This window comes from Patiria miniata, unplaced genomic scaffold (genome assembly GCF_015706575.1).
Source record: "Patiria miniata isolate m_02_andy unplaced genomic scaffold, ASM1570657v1 HiC_scaffold_14, whole genome shotgun sequence".
NCBI lineage: Eukaryota > Metazoa > Echinodermata > Asteroidea > Valvatida > Asterinidae > Patiria > Patiria miniata.
Window position 1 is genome coordinate 6,934,322 of NW_024037052.1, and position 9,755 is coordinate 6,944,076.

The following is a 9,755-nucleotide window of genomic DNA, read 5'->3' on the forward strand; positions in this document are numbered from 1 at the left end:
AGTCACAAATGTATCTTTCAAAATTCCACATGAATCACACATACACGTACAAAGAAAGACTTCATTTCCAGCCAGACGCGATGCTATTTGGTTACTCTTTTTCATGCTGCGCGCACTCAATTTCGACTTGTTGTCATACAATAAAGCTCCCAAAATATAAGAACTTTCCGTCGCATAATTTCGGACATTTGGCTCAAGTGTTCCAAGTGGCTAGATCGCGGGCTTCGGAAATGAATTCTCTGACTTCAACACAGAGACAAGGGCCCACATTACATCAAACAAAACAACACGATTGTCCTGCCCCCAGATCTGAAAAGAGGACAGTGATCCAACTTTTCAGACCTGAGTTCAAGAGGGGGAAATCTACAAGTACTTAACTTTGAAATCGACGAAAGCTGCCCGGCGTCTTCTTCTGCACCAGAGACCCTCATCTTCTTCTTCGTGGACCTGCACAGGACACACGGACAAAAAGACAAAAAAGATACTGCCAAAAAGCAGCGAGAACCATGTTAATGCCAGTCACAAATGTACATCTTTCAAAATTCCACATGAATCACACATACACGTACAAAGAAAGACTTCATTTCCAGCCAGACGCGATGCTATTTGGTTACTCTTTTCATGCTGCGCGCACTCAATTTCGACTTGTTGTCATACAATAAAGCTCCCAAAATATAAGAACTTTCCGTCGCATAATTTCGGACATTTGGCTCAAGTGTTCCAAGTGGCTAGATCGCGGGCTTCGGAAATGAATTCTCTGACTTCAACACAGAGACAAGGGCCCACATTACATCAAACAAAACAACACGATTGTCCTGCCCCCAGATCTGAAAAGAGGACAGTGATCCAACTTTTCAGACCTGAGTTCAAGAGGGGGTAAAATCTACAAGTACTTAACTTTGAAATCGACGAAAGCTGCCCGGCGTCTTCTTCTGCACCAGAGACCCTCATCTTCTTCTTCGTGGACCTGCACAGGACACACGGACAAAAAGACAAAAAAGATACTGCCAAAAAGCAGCGAGAACCATGTTAATGCCAGTCACAAATGTACATCTTTCAAAATTCCACATGAATCACACATACACGTACAAAAAGAAAGACTTCATTTCCAGCCAGACGCGATGCTATTTGGTTACTCTTTTCATGCTGCGCGCACTCAATTTCGACTTGTTGTCATACAATAAAGCTCCCAAAATATAAGAACTTTCCGTCGCATAATTTCGGACATTTGGCTCAAGTGTTCCAAGTGGCTAGATCGCGGGCTTCGGAAATGAATTCTCTGACTTCAACACAGAGACAAGGGCCCACATTACATCAAACAAAACAACACGATTGTCCTGCCCCCAGATCTGAAAAGAGGACAGTGATCCAACTTTTCAGACCTGAGTTCAAGAGGGGGTAAAATCTACAAGTACTTAACTTTGAAATCGACGAAAGCTGCCCGGCGTCTTCTTCTGCACCAGAGACCCTCATCTTCTTCTTCGTGGACCTGCACAGGACACACGGACAAAAAGACAAAAAAGATACTGCCAAAAAGCAGCGAGAACCATGTTAATGCCAGTCACAAATGTACATCTTTCAAAATTCCACATGAATCACACATACACGTACAAAGAAAGACTTCATTTCCAGCCAGACGCGATGCTATTTGGTTACTCTTTTCATGCTGCGCGCACTCAATTTCGACTTGTTGTCATACAATAAAGCTCCCAAAATATAAGAACTTTCCGTCGCATAATTTCGGACATTTGGCTCAAGTGTTCCAAGTGGCTAGATCGCGGGCTTCGGAAATGAATTCTCTGACTTCAACACAGAGACAAGGGCCCACATTACATCAAACAAAACAACACGATTGTCCTGCCCCCAGATCTGAAAAGAGGACAGTGATCCAACTTTTCAGACCTGAGTTCAAGAGGGGGTAAAATCTACAAGTACTTAACTTTGAAATCGACGAAAGCTGCCCGGCGTCTTCTTCTGCACCAGAGACCCTCATCTTCTTCTTCGTGGACCTGCACAGGACACACGGACAAAAAGACAAAAAAGATACTGCCAAAAAGCAGCGAGAACCATGTTAATGCCAGTCACAAATGTACATCTTTCAAAATTCCACATGAATCACACATACACGTACAAAGAAAGACTTCATTTCCAGCCAGACGCGATGCTATTTGGTTACTCTTTTCATGCTGCGCGCACTCAATTTCGACTTGTTGTCATACAATAAAGCTCCCAAAATATAAGAACTTTCCGTCGCATAATTTCGGACATTTGGCTCAAGTGTTCCAAGTGGCTAGATCGCGGGCTTCGGAAATGAATTCTCTGACTTCAACACAGAGACAAGGGCCCACATTACATCAAACAAAACAACACGATTGTCCTGCCCCCAGATCTGAAAAGAGGACAGTGATCCAACTTTTCAGACCTGAGTTCAAGAGGGGGTAAAATCTACAAGTACTTAACTTTGAAATCGACGAAAGCTGCCCGGCGTCTTCTTCTGCACCAGAGACCCTCATCTTCTTCTTCGTGGACCTGCACAGGACACACGGACAAAAAGACAAAAAAGATACTGCCAAAAAGCAGCGAGAACCATGTTAATGCCAGTCACAAATGTACATCTTTCAAAATTCCACATGAATCACACATACACGTACAAAGAAAGACTTCATTTCCAGCCAGACGCGATGCTATTTGGTTACTCTTTTCATGCTGCGCGCACTCAATTTCGACTTGTTGTCATACAATAAAGCTCCCAAAATATAAGAACTTTCCGTCGCATAATTTCGGACATTTGGCTCAAGTGTTCCAAGTGGCTAGATCGCGGGCTTCGGAAATGAATTCTCTGACTTCAACACAGAGACAAGGGCCCACATTACATCAAACAAAACAACACGATTGTCCTGCCCCCAGATCTGAAAAGAGGACAGTGATCCAACTTTTCAGACCTGAGTTCAAGAGGGGGTAAAATCTACAAGTACTTAACTTTGAAATCGACGAAAGCTGCCCGGCGTCTTCTTCTGCACCAGAGACCCTCATCTTCTTCTTCGTGGACCTGCACAGGACACACGGACAAAAAGACAAAAAAGATACTGCCAAAAAGCAGCGAGAACCATGTTAATGCCAGTCACAAATGTACATCTTTCAAAATCCACATGAATCGAATCACACATACACGTACAAAGAAAGACTTCATTTCCAGCCAGACGCGATGCTATTTGGTTACTCTTTTCATGCTGCGCGCACTCAATTTCGACTTGTTGTCATACAATAAAGCTCCCAAAATATAAGAACTTTCCGTCGCATAATTTCGGACATTTGGCTCAAGTGTTCCAAGTGGCTAGATCGCGGGCTTCGGAAATGAATTCTCTGACTTCAACACAGAGACAAGGGCCCACATTACATCAAACAAAACAACACGATTGTCCTGCCCCCAGATCTGAAAAGAGGACAGTGATCCAACTTTTCAGACCTGAGTTCAAGAGGGGGTAAAATCTACAAGTACTTAACTTTGAAATCGACGAAAGCTGCCCGGCGTCTTCTTCTGCACCAGAGACCCTCATCTTCTTCTTCGTGGACCTGCACAGGACACACGGACAAAAAAGACAAAAAAGATACTGCCAAAAAGCAGCGAGAACCATGTTAATGCCAGTCACAAATGTACATCTTTCAAAATTCCACATGAATCACACATACACGTACAAAGAAAGACTTCATTTCCAGCCAGACGCGATGCTATTTGGTTACTCTTTTCATGCTGCGCGCACTCAATTTCGACTTGTTGTCATACAATAAAGCTCCCAAAATATAAGAACTTTCCGTCGCATAATTTCGGACATTTGGCTCAAGTGTTCCAAGTGGCTAGATCGCGGGCTTCGGAAATGAATTCTCTGACTTCAACACAGAGACAAGGGCCCACATTACATCAAACAAAACAACACGATTGTCCTGCCCCCAGATCTGAAAAGAGGACAGTGATCCAACTTTTCAGACCTGAGTTCAAGAGGGGGTAAAATCTACAAGTACTTAACTTTGAAATCGACGAAAGCTGCCCGGCGTCTTCTTCTGCACCAGAGACCCTCATCTTCTTCTTCGTGGACCTGCACAGGACACACGGACAAAAAGACAAAAAAGATACTGCCAAAAAGCAGCGAGAACCATGTTAATGCCAGTCACAAATGTACATCTTTCAAAATTCCACATGAATCACACATACACGTACAAAGAAAGACTTCATTTCCAGCCAGACGCGATGCTATTTGGTTACTCTTTTCATGCTGCGCGCACTCAATTTCGACTTGTTGTCATACAATAAAGCTCCCAAAATATAAGAACTTTCCGTCGCATAATTTCGGACATTTGGCTCAAGTGTTCCAAGTGGCTAGATCGCGGGCTTCGGAAATGAATTCTCTGACTTCAACACAGAGACAAGGGCCCACATTACATCAAACAAAAAAAAACACGATTGTCCTGCCCCCAGATCTGAAAAGAGGACAGTGATCCAACTTTTCAGACCTGAGTTCAAGAGGGGGTAAAATCTACAAGTACTTAACTTTGAAATCGACGAAAGCTGCCGGCGTCTTCTTCTGCACCAGAGACCCTCATCTTCTTCTTCGTGGACCTGCACAGGACACACGGACAAAAAGACAAAAAAGATACTGCAAAAAAGCAGCGAGAACCATGTTAATGCCAGTCACAAATGTACATCTTTCAAAATTCCACATGAATCACACATACACGTACAAAGAAAGACTTCATTTCCAGCCAGACGCGATGCTATTTGGTTACTCTTTTCATGCTGCGCGCACTCAATTTCGACTTGTTGTCATACAATAAAGCTCCCAAAATATAAGAACTTTCCGTCGCATAATTTCGGACATTTGGCTCAAGTGTTCCAAGTGGCTAGATCGCGGGCTTCGGAAATGAATTCTCTGACTTCAACACAGAGACAAGGGCCCACATTACATCAAACAAAACAACACGATTGTCCTGCCCCCAGATCTGAAAAGAGGACAGTGATCCAACTTTTCAGACCTGAGTTCAAGAGGGGGTAAAATCTACAAGTACTTAACTTTGAAATCGACGAAAGCTGCCCGGCGTCTTCTTCTGCACCAGAGACCCTCATCTTCTTCTTCGTGGACCTGCACAGGACACACGGACAAAAAGACAAAAAAGATACTGCCAAAAAGCAGCGAGAACCATGTTAATGCCAGTCACAAATGTACATCTTTCAAAATTCCACATGAATCACACATACACGTACAAAGAAAGACTTCATTTCCAGCCAGACGCGATGCTATTTGGTTACTCTTTTCATGCTGCGCGCACTCAATTTCGACTTGTTGTCATACAATAAAGCTCCCAAAATATAAGAACTTTCCGTCGCATAATTTCGGACATTTGGCTCAAGTGTTCCAAGTGGCTAGATCGCGGGCTTCGGAAATGAATTCTCTGACTTCAACACAGAGACAAGGGCCCACATTACATCAAACAAAACAACACGATTGTCCTGCCCCCAGATCTGAAAAGAGGACAGTGATCCAACTTTTCAGACCTGAGTTCAAGAGGGGGTAAAATCTACAAGTACTTAACTTTGAAATCGACGAAAGCTGCCCGGCGTCTTCTTCTGCACCAGAGACCCTCATCTTCTTCTTCGTGGACCTGCACAGGACACACGGACAAAAAGACAAAAAAGATACTGCCAAAAAGCAGCGAGAACCATGTTAATGCCAGTCACAAATGTACATCTTTCAAAATTCCACATGAATCACACATACACGTACAAAGAAAGACTTCATTTCCAGCCAGACGCGATGCTATTTGGTTACTCTTTTCATGCTGCGCGCACTCAATTTCGACTTGTTGTCATACAATAAAGCTCCCAAAATATAAGAACTTTCCGTCGCATAATTTCGGACATTTGGCTCAAGTGTTCCAAGTGGCTAGATCGCGGGCTTCGGAAATGAATTCTCTGACTTCAACACAGAGACAAGGGCCCACATTACATCAAACAAAACAACACGATTGTCCTGCCCCCAGATCTGAAAAGAGGACAGTGATCCAACTTTTCAGACCTGAGTTCAAGAGGGGGTAAAATCTACAAGTACTTAACTTTGAAATCGACGAAAGCTGCCCGGCGTCTTCTTCTGCACCAGAGACCCTCATCTTCTTCTTCGTGGACCTGCACAGGACACACGGACAAAAAGACAAAAAAGATACTGCCAAAAAGCAGCGAGAACCATGTTAATGCCAGTCACAAATGTACATCTTTCAAAATTCCACATGAATCACACATACACGTACAAAGAAAGACTTCATTTCCAGCCAGACGCGATGCTATTTGGTTACTCTTTTCATGCTGCGCGCACTCAATTTCGACTTGTTGTCATACAATAAAGCTCCCAAAATATAAGAACTTTCCGTCGCATAATTTCGGACATTTGGCTCAAGTGTTCCAAGTGGCTAGATCGCGGGCTTCGGAAATGAATTCTCTGACTTCAACACAGAGACAAGGGCCCACATTACATCAAACAAAACAACACGATTGTCCTGCCCCCAGATCTGAAAAGAGGACAGTGATCCAACTTTTCAGACCTGAGTTCAAGAGGGGGTAAAATCTACAAGTACTTAACTTTGAAATCGACGAAAGCTGCCCGGCGTCTTCTTCTGCACCAGAGACCCTCATCTTCTTCTTCGTGGACCTGCACAGGACACACGGACAAAAAGACAAAAAAGATACTGCCAAAAAGCAGCGAGAACCATGTTAATGCCAGTCACAAATGTACATCTTTCAAAATTCCACATGAATCACACATACACGTACAAAGAAAGACTTCATTTCCAGCCAGACGCGATGCTATTTGGTTACTCTTTTCATGCTGCGCGCACTCAATTTCGACTTGTTGTCATACAATAAAGCTCCCAAAATATAAGAACTTTCCGTCGCATAATTTCGGACATTTGGCTCAAGTGTTCCAAGTGGCTAGATCGCGGGCTTCGGAAATGAATTCTCTGACTTCAACACAGAGACAAGGGCCCACATTACATCAAACAAAACAACACGATTGTCCTGCCCCCAGATCTGAAAAGAGGACAGTGATCCAACTTTTCAGACCTGAGTTCAAGAGGGGGTAAAATCTACAAGTACTTAACTTTGAAATCGACGAAAGCTGCCCGGCGTCTTCTTCTGCACCAGAGACCCTCATCTTCTTCTTCGTGGACCTGCACAGGACACACGGACAAAAAGACAAAAAAGATACTGCCAAAAAGCAGCGAGAACCATGTTAATGCCAGTCACAAATGTACATCTTTCAAAATTCCACATGAATCACACATACACGTACAAAGAAAGACTTCATTTCCAGCCAGACGCGATGCTATTTGGTTACTCTTTTCATGCTGCGCGCACTCAATTTCGACTTGTTGTCATACAATAAAGCTCCCAAAATATAAGAACTTTCCGTCGCATAATTTCGGACATTTGGCTCAAGTGTTCCAAGTGGCTAGATCGCGGGCTTCGGAAATGAATTCTCTGACTTCAACACAGAGACAAGGGCCCACATTACATCAAACAAAACAACACGATTGTCCTGCCCCCAGATCTGAAAAGAGGACAGTGATCCAACTTTTCAGACCTGAGTTCAAGAGGGGGTAAAATCTACAAGTACTTAACTTTGAAATCGACGAAAGCTGCCCGGCGTCTTCTTCTGCACCAGAGACCCTCATCTTCTTCTTCGTGGACCTGCACAGGACACACGGACAAAAAGACAAAAAAGATACTGCCAAAAAGCAGCGAGAACCATGTTAATGCCAGTCACAAATGTACATCTTTCAAAATTCCACATGAATCACACATACACGTACAAAGAAAGACTTCATTTCCAGCCAGACGCGATGCTATTTGGTTACTCTTTTCATGCTGCGCGCACTCAATTTCGACTTGTTGTCATACAATAAAGCTCCCAAAATATAAGAACTTTCCGTCGCATAATTTCGGACATTTGGCTCAAGTGTTCCAAGTGGCTAGATCGCGGGCTTCGGAAATGAATTCTCTGACTTCAACACAGAGACAAGGGCCCACATTACATCAAACAAAACAACACGATTGTCCTGCCCCCAGATCTGAAAAGAGGACAGTGATCCAACTTTTCAGACCTGAGTTCAAGAGGGGGTAAAATCTACAAGTACTTAACTTTGAAATCGACGAAAGCTGCCCGGCGTCTTCTTCTGCACCAGAGACCCTCATCTTCTTCTTCGTGGACCTGCACAGGACACACGGACAAAAAGACAAAAAAGATACTGCCAAAAAGCAGCGAGAACCATGTTAATGCCAGTCACAAATGTACATCTTTCAAAATTCCACATGAATCACACATACACGTACAAAGAAAGACTTCATTTCCAGCCAGACGCGATGCTATTTGGTTACTCTTTTCATGCTGCGCGCACTCAATTTCGACTTGTTGTCATACAATAAAGCTCCCAAAATATAAGAACTTTCCGTCGCATAATTTCGGACATTTGGCTCAAGTGTTCCAAGTGGCTAGATCGCGGGCTTCGGAAATGAATTCTCTGACTTCAACACAGAGACAAGGGCCCACATTACATCAAACAAAACAACACGATTGTCCTGCCCCCAGATCTGAAAAGAGGACAGTGATCCAACTTTTCAGACCTGAGTTCAAGAGGGGGTAAAATCTACAAGTACTTAACTTTGAAATCGACGAAAGCTGCCCGGCGTCTTCTTCTGCACCAGAGACCCTCATCTTCTTCTTCGTGGACCTGCACAGGACACACGGACAAAAAGACAAAAAAAGATACTGCCAAAAAGCAGCGAGAACCATGTTAATGCCAGTCACAAATGTACATCTTTCAAAATTCCACATGAATCACACATACACGTACAAAGAAAGACTTCATTTCCAGCCAGACGCGATGCTATTTGGTTACTCTTTTCATGCTGCGCGCACTCAATTTCGACTTGTTGTCATACAATAAAGCTCCCAAAATATAAGAACTTTCCGTCGCATAATTTCGGACATTTGGCTCAAGTGTTCCAAGTGGCTAGATCGCGGGCTTCGGAAATGAATTCTCTGACTTCAACACAGAGACAAGGGCCCACATTACATCAAACAAAACAACACGATTGTCCTGCCCCCAGATCTGAAAAGAGGACAGTGATCCAACTTTTCAGACCTGAGTTCAAGAGGGGGTAAAATCTACAAGTACTTAACTTTGAAATCGACGAAAGCTGCCCGGCGTCTTCTTCTGCACCAGAGACCCTCATCTTCTTCTTCGTGGACCTGCACAGGACACACGGACAAAAAGACAAAAAAGATACTGCCAAAAAGCAGCGAGAACCATGTTAATGCCAGTCACAAATGTACATCTTTCAAAATTCCACATGAATCACACATACACGTACAAAGAAAGACTTCATTTCCAGCCAGACGCGATGCTATTTGGTTACTCTTTTCATGCTGCGCGCACTCAATTTCGACTTGTTGTCATACAATAAAGCTCCCAAAATATAAGAACTTTCCGTCGCATAATTTCGGACATTTGGCTCAAGTGTTCCAAGTGGCTAGATCGCGGGGCTTCGGAAATGAATTCTCTGACTTCAACACAGAGACAAGGGCCCACATTACATCAAACAAAACAACACGATTGTCCTGCCCCCAGATCTGAAAAGAGGACAGTGATCCAACTTTTCAGACCTGAGTTCAAGAGGGGGTAAAATCTACAAGTACTTAACTTTGAAA